The sequence below is a fragment of the Abramis brama genome, assembly GCF_963993115.1.
Source record: "Abramis brama genome assembly, chromosome: 21".
NCBI lineage: Eukaryota > Metazoa > Chordata > Actinopteri > Cypriniformes > Leuciscidae > Abramis > Abramis brama.
This window is the reverse complement of record NC_139983.1, coordinates 21,149,987-21,163,709: the sequence shown is the minus strand read 5'-3', so window position 1 is coordinate 21,163,709 and position 13,723 is coordinate 21,149,987. Positions and strand designations below refer to the sequence as shown.

The 13,723-nt window shown below is 36.2% G+C and overlaps 1 protein-coding gene across 5 annotated transcripts in view; it reads left to right on the top strand.

The window, feature by feature from the left end:
• The first annotated feature begins 2,882 nt into the window (after positions 1-2,882).
• The window catches only part of ccser2a (coiled-coil serine-rich protein 2a), a 51,589-nt gene continuing 40,748 nt past the window's right edge, over positions 2,883-13,723 (top strand). For all 5 annotated transcript variants that reach the window (XM_084096547.1, XM_084096551.1, XM_084096549.1 and 2 more), the window contains exon 1: positions 2,883-3,527. The gene's annotated coding sequence lies outside the window, so the exon portion shown is untranslated. The remainder of the gene's footprint in view (positions 3,528-13,723) is intronic.

The window sequence follows — 13,723 nt, the reverse complement described above, 5'->3', positions numbered from 1 at the left end:
TAAAAAAATCGACTACACTATTTCAGTAAAAAAACTATTTCAATCCTCCTGAAGTTCTCTTAGCCTATACTTTCTTTATGTGGGCTTCTAGGTTGCTAGCACCTTGACACTGACACGTACGTGCCAGCTTTGCAGTTCATGCATTCTGCTTTACATGGATCCCGACCGAAACGAAAACACGGGAATTTTCTCTGTAAATCATCTGTGAATTTACATTTGGGCTTTTTTTTTTTTTTTTTTTTTTTTTTAGCTGTTAGCTACTTACATCTTACCTCGCACTTGACCGTAAACTGAAGCGTCTGAAGCGTCACGCTGCTAAAATTCTGTGAACGTAAAGTCCGCCTACTTTGATTTGATTGGTCATTTCAAATATTCGGACATTGACAAGCAGTGACAGACCAATGAGGCTGCGATGAACACACACACACACACACACAGGCCTCTGTATTCTGACGTTTCTGAGTCTGACGTGCTCTCTGCTTGCCGCTGCGGATTGAAGAACGTGCTGATTATAACAAGAGGGGGGTTTCATATGTTTTGTGTGCAAAGGTAAGCGTGTATTTAAAGTACACGCTTAATGGCCCAATGGAAAATAATGAAAACCAGGACATTTTCATCACTTTTTTAAAAACAGACAGGACGGCCAGGACATGACGTGAAAACAGGACATGTCCTGGGAAAACAGGACGTTTGGTCACCCTAGCCTAAACCAGGTTGTCAAATAAATCACTCTTTTTGTAGCCTAAAACATTAAACAAGTTCAGGTAGTTAAAACATTAAACAAGTTCAGGTAGTTAAAACATTGTTTGCAAATCTCATGCACTCTTTTTACAAAACTCTAAACACATTCTCACTCACTAAAACACATTTCACACTGTGATGCACGTGTGTTTCAAAACTCTAAACACAGACAGGCAAAAGTTAAACACAACTACAACACTCTTGTCATCGTTTACACACAACGACTCAAAATTGTTCACACTTATATCTAATGATGTGACCAAACCAACTGTACAAGTCAGTTTAGAGTGCCAAAATTGACTCAAAATGTTGCACTGAATGTTGATACCTATATGGACTGAAAAGATAAGAGAGAGAGGATGAAGAGTGCGTGTAAGAGGTGGTGAATGGAAGAGGATGAGGATGATGAAGAGCATGTGTGGAGAACACTGTCAAGGCTGGATCTGGCTTTAGGGTTTTTCTCTTTGCTTCCAGAGATGACAGTGTGTCTGTGATGTGGACAAACTCCACCAGACTCAACATGAAGATGTGATGCTGAAGCAGAATACATGTAAAATCTCTCTCACTGACCTTGATTTTGCAGTTGCACAACTCTTTTGAGTGACTGTAACATGCTTTTCATCTAGAGTTTTTTACTGTAACCTTTTGGGCTTCTGCAGTTGGTCACTGTATTTTCACAGTATGCAAGTGCTGAATATACAGACATTCAATACTAAACAATATTCAGTACAATACTGTACTTGCAGTGCATACAGTAATGTATTCACCTTACTAATGTTAGTAGTCATTACTATACTTTTTTACGTAATTGCTAATTTTGTTTACTTTGTTACAATATACTTTTTTTCTGTAACTGCATGCTTTGGATTCTGTGTTCTCCATTTTTTGATGTAGTGTCTAATGAATGATCTGTAGTATTTATAATATTGACTCGTTGTGTGTAAGATCTGAAAGCATTGTTTGATTTTGAGCACAGATAAAATGGTCTTGAGGCAATTGTTTGATTTTGCCATAAGAGTCAGAGGTTCTCTGAATGTGGTGTGAAAATTTGGTTTTGTGTTTAAGGTTTTGAGAAAGTGAGTGATAGTTTCAAGAAATGTGTTTTAGCAAATCAGAAAAACTGTAACCGTTTTGCCAATTGTGTGTTGTAGTTGTGTTGGTGCGTTAAGAGTTTAGGAAAATTGTTAAAAGTATTGAAAAAACTGTCATAGCGATCGTAAAAAACTGTAAGACATGGGAAACTAGAGTGGCTTGAATTTCATCTGAGACTGCTTGTCTTCTTGCCCTTGCCCTTCCTCCTCCTCCTTCTTATCCCTCCTCAATCTCTTCCTTCATGTCTTTCTGGATCCATTGTTCCAAAACTCAATAAACTGATTTGGGCCCTTTTTGAAGGATCTGATTGATGTGTGTTAAATTTGGACTCTTAGTGTTTCCACTTGGGTGTGCTAACTGAGCTGAAGCTGTGCTGACTTGAGTGAACAATATTGAATGCTAGTGCTTTCTAAATTACAACATGGTCTAGGCAATGAGAAATGAAGGGATTTGTGTGTAGAGTTTTGCAGTGACAGTTCAATAAATCTGACTCATGTGTCAAAACTGGGAATAGTGTTTATAGTTTAGGGAAATGGGTGTGCTTTTTGATAAATGGCATTATGGTTTTGAAATTTTAGTTCAAAAGCCTGGTTAGTGTTTAAGCAATTGAGAAAAACTGTAAAAAGTATAGTGACAACTTACAGTATAAGGTGGATAAGTTGTGATTTAATCGACAAATTTGTTTAGGCTATTGATGATTTGGTTCAGAGAATGGGGTTTAGTGATTTAGCAATTCAGAAAAACTGTAACATTATGTAGGCCTATGTTTATCCAAATAAATACATTTTACAAAATTGTTGTGGGTCCATCGATCATACATTTTACCCTAGGCTACTAGTAATAGGCTAGCCAACAAATATACCACACACATTTGCGTACAAGATAATTAAAATAAATATAAACTGCAGAATGTGTATAAAAATTCCATGTATTTATTTAGTATATACAAAAAGGTTCCCATACAAATCACGTCATCATCGCCATTCAACACTCGCGCGCGCTCCCGGCCACAGAGCCAGCGCGCAGCTCGCGCAGCTCTAAGCTCGTGCACTGTGAATCACGTATTACGTCAGTCAGAGTCACACTTCCGACGCGCATCAGGGTATGGTTAATGGGTGCCCTCGGTTGGGTTGACGGGTTGTTTGTTGCTGAGCGCAAGCTTTTTCAATACATCAGCTCAAGGCAGAGGAATCTTGCTCTCTTTAGCGTTATAAACACACTGTTCTTTGATATCGTTCGCGACGCGTTTATTTGGAAGCTCAAGTGAATCGCAAGGTGCAGATGAAGAGGATGCTGGAATGAGTGACGAAACATCGCAAACATCACGAGGGAGTCTCACTTCAGTACAGCATCACTGATATTTCGTTATTTATATTTCTGGATCGATCCTAAAATAGGAATACGAGTATTTGTTTTCGGACTGATTATAACGCGTTAATTTGTGTTTGTAGTAGCCTAAACGTTTTTAATCGATAGTCTGGAATAAGCGCTCTGGTTAAGGGGAAGTTTTTTCTCATTTCTTTGGATTATTTTAGTAACATATTTGCTTTGCAGGAGTATAACTTTGCTGTTTTATTGTGTAATATGATGCAATGTCAGCTGAGTACCCAATGCATGAGTTGTGAAGTTAACCGTGAACTCTTGAGCATTGACATTGACATCATGGATAGACGCGGATGATTTTCATCGAACAGGTGAGTCACATCTCGAATATAATATGTATATGTGCGCACATACATGATGGGAGGGAGCCGTAAGGGAATTGATTCTTCCTATTCGTTTACGATTCATTTTGAGTTAGAAATATTTGAAAAAATATTGCATTTACTGCTCTCAGTAAATATAACATATCACCATAACATAACTATTAAAATTAAAAAAGTATTATTCATTATAATTAATTCATTCATTCATTCAAAATGACACTGAGTCAGTGACTGCTCACAATTGTGACTAAAAAGTCACTAATAAACCTTATGAGTCATTTTTTCAGCTTAAGGCATTTGGTTTGGAATCAGGCCATGCTTGATGTGTATGTGCAAAATGAAACAAACTGCACTACAAGTAAGTAATTATACTACAACAGCAACAAACATTAAAGAACAAAAGCCAATTAAGTTAAAAATTGTGAATATCAGCAAAAAAGTATCGTCAGTTATTGTGTGTCCACACCTGCGAAAGAAGGCATGTTTATGGAACTGTAAGTCATAAAAGTCCGATATTGTTTAAGATATGAACTGGTTCTGAATAAGAACTAGTTCTTGGTTCCCAACCCTCACACAAATGTTCCCTTAAGTTGATGTGATTGAAAAGCCTAGCTCAGCTTGCATGGTTTTCCACGCTCACTCAGCTCAGTTCAGACGTTGTTCTTGCTAATGTTGAACTGGACTGCTATTTTGAGAACAGATGACCTTTGCCCCACAGACTGTAACTGCTCATTCCAGCAGAGTCCATCCAAGCAGCAGACAGAATAAAGATAACATGCTTTACACAACACAGCCTTTAGGGTAGTGTAACCTAATAGATTTTCACATATATTCACTGAACCATATCAAATATGTGTATTCAGAGCAACTTATGTAATTCAAAAATGTATCGAGTTATGTAGTATACTGTACATCACAAACACATGTTAATTTAATAGGACTGGGCTTAAGGGTATTTTCACTCCTTGAAAGACAATCGTGTGTGTTTTGATTTCATTTTCTAGAAGTGTGTCATTTATCGATGTCAATGAACACGTGACCCTGTCATCTATGTATTTTTAGTTCCATGTGATATGGGAAAATGTACTGTGTGGAGGCCTAGAAAGACCAGATCTCTGACATAATGACTTCAGCTATGATCTTGTCTTTCAGTAACCAGCCCTGGAAATAACCAGAGATTATAGTAATGCTTTCAGAAGTAACATCACCCTTCTTAAAACATGCCTATTAGATGTCGACTTGGGATAAGCCTTTATTAAAAATGCTTTACTGTATATTTCAATGCATGCTAGCATACTACTGTATATCTAGAAACAATACAGTGAATATGGCTTAATTTGCACTTCTGAATCAACTGAATCATGTTAGTACAAAACATTTATCTGTCATCTTGTCATTTGGCACCAGGTGGGGACACACCGCCCACTTGTCATTCTTTCTGTGTATAAAGATTGCATAGCTGTCAGACTGTGCTGATGGTAATGGCCATGAACTCTCAGAGATGCAGACGAGCCGGTGTTAAGCCAAAGCATCAACGCCCCCTCTCAATATTAAAACTCTTCACTTGGCACTTGTGTTGACAGGCTATGTGTGTGTCCTTGACAGGTGCAAGGATCTTTTGTTTATTGCTCTAGTTTGCATGTGTGGTGTTGAATGTTCCAGCAGCTGTCAGTCGTGTGTTTGTGTGTGTGTGTGTGTGTTTGTTCACCAGCTGAACACCAAGTAGTACCTGATAAAATTCTTCTCATAGCTGCTTTGTCCACGTGACTGTCCAAGCTTCAGATATCTCTGAGGGGTGTGTATTAACAGCAATGGCTGTTAGGTGATCATCCTGAGGCCTGAGCTCCGTTCCATGAGCTAGATTCCCATATTGCATTACAGTCAGTGTAATGTAGTGTAATTTAAATCCAGGCAGCTAAATGTCTGTCCTCAGTGCCAGACAGCTGTTCTGCATGGTAACTTTAGTTGTGTTGTGTTCTACTTGTATTACTGTACACTTACATCATTGATATGGGATAGTAATATTCAGACCCGATAAGCCGATAATTATTTTCATGTTATGGCTTATAACTCATAGATGGCTGATATTAAAATTCTATTTTATTTTGTCAAAATAAGCAAAAAATAAAACGCTAAAACTAGAACCAGTTATTTGAAATAAGACATCGATTAAAAGTGAATTTGGGCATCACAGCATTATAATGTACATATGAAAAATGGATATTCATTTTGAGATTGGCTAAAGATCTATTTAATGCTGTTATTCAGAAATTAGTGTTTTTAAAGATTAACTTTAGTGAGTGTCAGATGAGAGCAAAGGAAGTCTAAATTTAAAATAGGGAAATTATTTAACAATTTAATTATATCATATTATAAATGATATTGTTATATTACATTATAACAATTAAGTGCCAAATATTGACCAGTACAGTAAATTAAGACAATCTTTAACACAATGGTGCATGCATGCATGTATGTGTATACCTGTGTATATACTGTATACCTGTGTATATAAAAATATGATTTAAAATATATTTGGATAATGTATTTTTTTTTTATAACCCTGATACAAGTAATACTTTTATTCAGCAAGGATGCATTAAATTGATAAAAAGACATTTCTAATATTACAAAAGTATATCTTTTTAAAATAAATGCTATTCTTTTTAACTTGTTATCCATAAAAGAACCCTAAAAAGTTTCCACTAAAATATATTACATATAATAAGAAATGTTTCTTAAACACCAAATGAGCATATTAGATTAGCCTATTATATTAGATTAGGATTTCTGAAGGATCATGAAGAGAAATTGCTGTCAAAAATTCAGCTTTGCCATCACAGGAATAAAGTACATTTTTGAAATCTATTCAACAGAAAACTGGTGTTAATTTTTTTTATGTTTCACAGTATTACTGTTTTTGCTGATTTAAAAAAAATAATAATTCTTTCAAAAAACATAAAAAAAAAGAAAAAAAAGTTCTGACCCCAAGCCTTTGAACGATCGTGTATGTTTAGTACAGTTGTTCATTGGTGGCTGTTATGACAGCAGTTTTGCCACCCATAGTCTATTTTGCTCGCATTACATTGTAGACACTCTTATCAATATCAGCGTTCTTCTGTGTAGTCTGTGTATGTGTCTGGCCTTCCTATGAAGCTCATTCATATTTTTCACTTTTTGATAGTTTTGGGTGTCTGTGAAGGGTCAGCCCATCCTCAAGTTTATTTTGTGTCTTACTGCCCCCCATACTGTACATATTTTTGTGTTTCATTTGCATATACCTTTTTGTGGCAGTGTTCATCTATGTAAACACATATCTCTGTATGAATAAGACTATGGGCCAGATTTACTAAACAGGGCAAATTAGCATGAGAGCGCAATTACAAAAAAGCACAGATGGGAGTGAAAAGTTCTGCGCGTGATCTATTGATGATGCACAAATTAAAGAACACAGACGCAGCTGGATTTCTATAAAGACCAATGCAATCTACCAAGAGCAGCGTAAATTAGCATCACATGCTTTTTTTGGGTGATAAATAATGGCGCAAATACCAATAAATTGACTAGCGCAGACTTTTGTAAATCACCTTCCATGATTTATTTCAATTCTCTCTTCCCATAAATGTTGGGTCTGAAAGGGAAATTCCTACAAATGCATATGCAATAAGGTCAGCTGCAGAACCCTCTCCACACTTTTGCAGCGCTAATTTTTCACTGCATGTCTTTAGTAAATCCTGACAGTTGTTTTTTAATACCAGAAGAGAGTTTGCACTTGCGCAAGCTGTTAGTAAATCTGGCCCTATATCTGTGAACAAACATCATCATTTCATGGTCCTGTGTCCTGGATCCTGGAAAGGTCAGATCCCTGTTTGTGAGTATAATAATCACTCACAATATAATAATCTGATAACGGAGAACTTCAGTGTCTGTTGACATCAAGTTGCATGACTCATTATAGAGTTCCTGTTCAAAAATAAATGAGCCTGTGATTATTCAGCTTGTTTGGATGTCCTCAGTATTTGCTATATTTGCTTGTATGACATCATGGTTGGAGAGTCATTAAAATTTAATCTATGATGGAGCCAAAGGCAACAGACAGGAAGTCACAGTAGCTCTGAACAGCTTTCATTCCCCCCCCCCCCCCCCCCCCCCCCCCCCTCCCCTCCCATTACTATCACAATCTAAGTATTAGAACTTTGTATGTGTTGAGACAGAGAAAGTGACAGAAAGCTCTCTACAGATTTGGAGAAAGATGCTTAGTGTCAAAGTGAGTGTTAGCAGGATAGCGGCTAATCACAGCAGCTTTACGTGACTGTGTGGATGTGTGTTTTTTTAAGCTGTGGATGAGTAGTTATGTTTATTTGGGCTCTCTGTTATACAATAACTACATCAGCGGCAGCGCAGCATCTGTTCTTTTGTTTAGTCGACGGTGATGTCATGTTCACCCTGACTGAAATTCAAATGGACTTGTTTGCATATTAGGTTTGGCCCGTCTGATGTTTCCACACAAAACAAACTGAAAGACCTTCACAGAACTTCACAAAAGAGAAATTACTATGGTTTGAAACAATATTGTTTACTTACTGAACCTAGACACCATCTGACATGATTTAGTTTATCATAATCTTAAAATCTTAAATTATTCTTTGTTGAATATTGTCCTCTGTCACATTAAGTTTGATCGCACAGCCATAAGTTGTCACTAAAACACTAAAACTAAAAAATATTTTGTATGAATTATAGTATAGTTGTTTTTGTGCAGAGCTGAGTCATTGAACATGGCCGCCGTGAATAATGCATCTCTCTGTCTTTATGTGTGTCTTTTTAAGCAGCTCATTGTCCTTATGGACCAGGTCATGGGGAATAAAACGCAGAACATCCTCTGAATGATGAATGGCTTGGAAAGAAAAAGAGACCTGCCAAGTTATCTGACTGAAAACTCTTTATTTTGTTGCTTGCAATAACGGAAAGGACATTTGGCATTATCGTAAGTGGATTAGGTTTGTTAGGCTGAAAGATGAGATTGAGAAACAAGAAAAGGAGGTTCAGTTCAGAATTGTTCCATGAGAGGTTTTCGATCAGTTTTCACAAAGTCTTGTATTTAGTCTCTTTTGTCTCTCTTATGCTCCTCCTAGTATTTTCTGTGTGCATTAAAGTGCAGTATAAATGTTGTAGGTTCTTGCTGATCAAATTACTTTAAGCAGGATAAGGTTTTGCTGCTGAAAGTTTTTTTTCCTCTAGTAATCACTGTTAATTACAATGTGCTCATTGTAATGGCTCACGTTACTGTGATTGCTTTTAAGGATCAGCTGTCTGATCCTCTTCTTTGTTGTGTTTAATAAGGTTGAGACTAGAGTATAGTTTTGTCTGCTTATTTCTGAACTAATACTATGTCAGATTTAGGGTGGAAATCTTGTTGTATGAAGGTTATTTGAGGTTTAATGATTTGAGGAGCCATATGTTTTGGAAAACTCAGACTTGCATATTTTCCAATATACCTTCAAAATCCATCTTCATTAAAGCAATTTCTCAAGATTAATAAGAATTTGCCCTGGCCAATATATTGGTGAGAATGAGCTCTGTGTACTTTTATGTACAATCAGGCTTCTGATCGCTGTCAATCAGTTTTCTATATGTGGAGTGTTAGCGCTGCTAACCCCAAGCTTCATGCAGCTGTAGTCTGTTGGATTTCTCATTAGCTGCCTGTGCAAAACAACATTGATTTTAAATGAAGAACATTGCCGAAGGCTACTGTAACTAGCATCACTACGTTCTTTAACAAGAGAGTCTGGCTAAAGAGTTGCTAGCTCACGTTAAACTAGCAGATGCGAGGCCCAAGACCAAATCTTTGGAGTGCTAAATAAAATCTTTACTGTATGGAGACCATTTTACATGTAATTCAGGGCAGTCAGCAGACTTTTCAAAGATTAACCCCTTTTGCACTTAATTAAACTATGATTAACCCCTTTTGCACTTAATTAAACTATCCTGGTCTTATTGTGATTGATTTATCAGTCATAAAGTCACAAAGAAAAAAATTGTTGGTCTTCCTAATCTTTAATCAAATAGTAGCTTTTCTTTTGAAACAACTTTCTTTTTCTGTTAATGTTACTTAGGAATAATGTTAACCAAAAGCCATATGCATCTATAAGTTGCTTTAGCAAACTCTGATTTGGTCTGGATAAATTCCTGAATCTATTGCCTACAATGAATAGAATCAATTAATGAACTCAATTTATATACAGACCCTTTCCAAAAAATTAGAATATCATGGAAAAGTTTATTTATTTCCATAATTCCATTCAAAACGTTAAACTTCCATAGATTATAGATTCAGGGCCCACAACGATTTCAAGTATTTATTTGTTTATTTGTACATAATTTGGGATACCAGCTCATAAAACCCACGAAAACAGGATTTCAAAAAATTAGAATATTACATGAAATCACACAGTAATTACACAGTGATACCATGGTCATTGAACCAGGTTTTGGTTATTTTGGCAGTGTGGGCAGGTGCAAATCCTGCTGGAAAATGAAGGAAGCATGAAGTGCTCTGAAAATGTCCTGGTAGACGGCTGCGTTGACTCTGGATTTAATAAAGCACAGTGGACCAAAGTCCTCTTTTCTGATGAGAGCAAATTTTGCATCTCATTTGGAAACCAAGGTCCCAGAGTCTGGAGGAAGAATAGAGAGGCACACAATCCAAGATGCTTGAAGTCCAGTGTGAAGTTTCCACAGTCTGTGTTGGTTTGGGGAGCCATGTCATCGGCTGGTGTTGGTCCACTGTGCTGTCCACTCAACGCAGCCGTCTACCAGGACATTTTCAGAGCGCTTCATGCTTCCTTCAGCAGACAAGCTTTATGGAGATGCTGACTTTACTTTGATACTGTGTGATTTCATGTAATATTCAAATTTTTTGAAATCCTGTTTTCGTGGGTTTTATGAGCTGGAAGCCCAAATTATGTACAAATAAACAACTAAATACTTGAAATCGTTTAAGTTGTGGGCCCTGAATCTATAATCTATGGAAGTTGTAACGTTTTGAATGGAATTATGGAAATAAATAAACTTTTCCATGATGTTCTAATTTTTTGGAAAGGGTCTGTGTGTATATATATATATATATATATATATATATATATATATATATATATATATATATATATATATATATATATATATATAAAAATATAAATAATTATTTTTTTATTCAATGAATTTTTTTTTTTCAGTGTAAAGCTTAAATAAAATATATAAATATTAAAGAATATAACATTTATTTTGCCAACTTTTAGGAGTACATTAACTTTACCCTCAAAGCTAACAGACATGGACTTGAAGTCACAAAACAGTCCAATTTTGTTTTCATTTTGTCTAATGTTGGCAGACCCTGTTTGATGTGGTAGAAATATATTTCGTATTTACGGTACATTTGTTTTGTGAGTGTGTGGCGGATGGTGGTTTTCTTAATTAGTTTAGTTCCTTAGTGCCATATAAATGAGAAACAAGCTTCCGTTTTACTAGTGCCAACTTTGAAATAAAACAATCTTTTTTTGTAGATCACTGTGGCTTGAACAATAAACACATGCCTGCCAAAATTTGAGAAATCCCTTTTCAAAATGCAAGACGTGGTTATATGCATGAAGATCCTGACTGCAATTCTGTTTTGGATGTGCGCCTTCATTTTGTATCAATCAAATATTAACAGACTCTGAGTGCCCACTGCTCTCCTCCAGACATATATCTGTGTGCGTTTTTCTAGGTGTCTGACCTGAATATGTCTTGGTCTGGAATAAATGCTTGGTGCTTAGGAGAAAATTGGCCTTAGTCTTTGATGTTACAGTTACCCAATAGAAAGTAATGCTGTTGAGAAATAATGTCAAATGGAGAGCGCACTTGGAAACACCGCAAAGACTGTTAAGGTGGACTGTAATGCATTTAATCCAGCCCTCAAGCAGATCTGCCTTATTTCAATAAGCTGCTCTCTATGACAAATCCCAACCTGTGTACACCTGAGGCCAGCTCAGCTGAAGATAGAAACAAACTAGTGCCAGACTCAAACACCAGCTTATCTCATACAATGTGCTCTGGAGGACTTTTTGCATAACCGACCCGTCAGTAAGGGCAAGAGGATTCAGTACAGAGCTGCAGTCAGACAGAAAGATAATTATCTGTGTCTAATTGATTTTAATGTCAGTCCGTCACATGTTGTGCACACATTATGTTAGCTCTCTAGCCGACTGGGATATATCAGAAAAGTGGTCAGCTTGGTAAAATGTATAATTCTGTTCTTCCCCCTGCTCTCAACATTTAACTTTTGCCCAAGTGTAGAAATAATTTATACTCCGAAATTGTAAATAAGTTTCACAATTAATTAAAAAGAAACTGCAAATTACACATTGAATTAAAGGTTTTTTTTTAAGTATAAGGATGGAATTAGTATATATTTTTGTTCAATCTTTCTCCAGTAATCTTTATTTACAATTTGAAAGATATTTTTTAGTGTGTAAGGTTGGACTGTTAGAGACACAAACAATACCCTCTTGTTTTGTTGGAATTGGTGGTGGAAATGTGATTAAAGGCAATAGTTTATCTGAAGACACTGGTAGAGGGGTTCTGCTGTGGCCTGAGGTCCATTTAAAATCACATTTAGACATCTCATCAAATTCTACTTTGTTTGATCTGAAGTGACTCGCCTTGTTTCCTTGGCTCTAGTTACCCATAATAATTCTCATCTGGATGTCTTTTGGACTCAGAAAGATGTTTGCTGGTGTGGGTGTGTATATGTGCGTGGGTGGGTTTGCGTGTGTCTTGAGATGCAGGTATCCTCACTGTCATTTTCAAGGATTGTTTTACTGTCTTATTTGCTCTAGTTGAGTGATTTTTGTGTGGGAAGGAGCCAGTTGACAGATGGTCTGAAGTGTTGCCATAGTAACCCCATCTATGACATCATCTGACCCCAGGCTTCAGTTATTACCCTCTTTTGCCCTCTAAATGGATGCTGTATGTTTATGTAGATTTATGCAGTAGTTTATTCAGTACAGTAACTTTTAAAAAGATCTTTCAGTAAAGTTTAAAGCCTAAAAACAAAATCTCTGAAATGATTCACAACATTGCAATATTCATTTTAAAACAAGAACATTTTTAAAAATCAGATACAAAGTACTAGACTGTACTAACAAGAAGCATTGCAAATTATATTAAGAAAAACATAACACTATACACATTGAAGTTAAGTCATTGATTTTTAGCCTAAAAATATCAATATTTTTACATTCTACAATATTCAGACAGGCTGCCATTCAAAAACTGGGTCAATATGAGTTTTTTTGAAGTCCCTTTCAATTAAATACAGTAAATTACTGTAATCAAATATAAGTTTAATACAATATTTTAATATATTTTAAAATGTAAAATATTCCTGTTATGATGACAGCAACATTTTCAGCATTATTATTTCAGTCTTCAGTGTCACATGATCCTTCAGAAATCATCCATATTCTGATCTGCTGATCAATGTTGAAAACAGTTCTGCTTAATATTTTAGTGGACACCATACTTTTTTCATGATGAATGGCATTTCACTTCTGAACAGGAAAGATCTGGTGATAGAATCTGCTTGTGTTTTGACTGTTGAAAACATGAAATATAATGGTCGTCACCAGTGGTGGTGTTGGGTAAAGAGGCTTTGGCAGGGTGTGTTTTGGCTGACCTGATTTGGCAGAATGAAGAGGATTATAAAGCATGGCAATCTCTCTCTCTGTCCATTCATTTGTGTCGTGTGACTGCTAGTATAATCTCTCGTCACAGAATGTGGGTCAGTGTGTGAATAAAGGTCGCTCTATTCACCCCCTTTTCATCCCTTGCTTTTCATCCCTTGCTTTAACACACACTTTCCATTATATTGTCATAAACTCGTAAACCAAAAATGTGATCCACAGATACTCAAAACTGGTGCTTTAATGGACCAAAATATGTTGTTGTGTATGGATTACTGTTTATCTATACTTAATACCTTATCTTTCATCTTTGTACTTTTGTGAAAGAATGAACGAGGCTGATTTTTGTGAATAAAACTGAATTAGAACAAAATGAAGTTAGACATTATAGACTAGAGGCATTATTCATTTGGCTATAGGATTTGGCTTTTAGCCCAGAACCTCTCTCTCACACACTCTTGA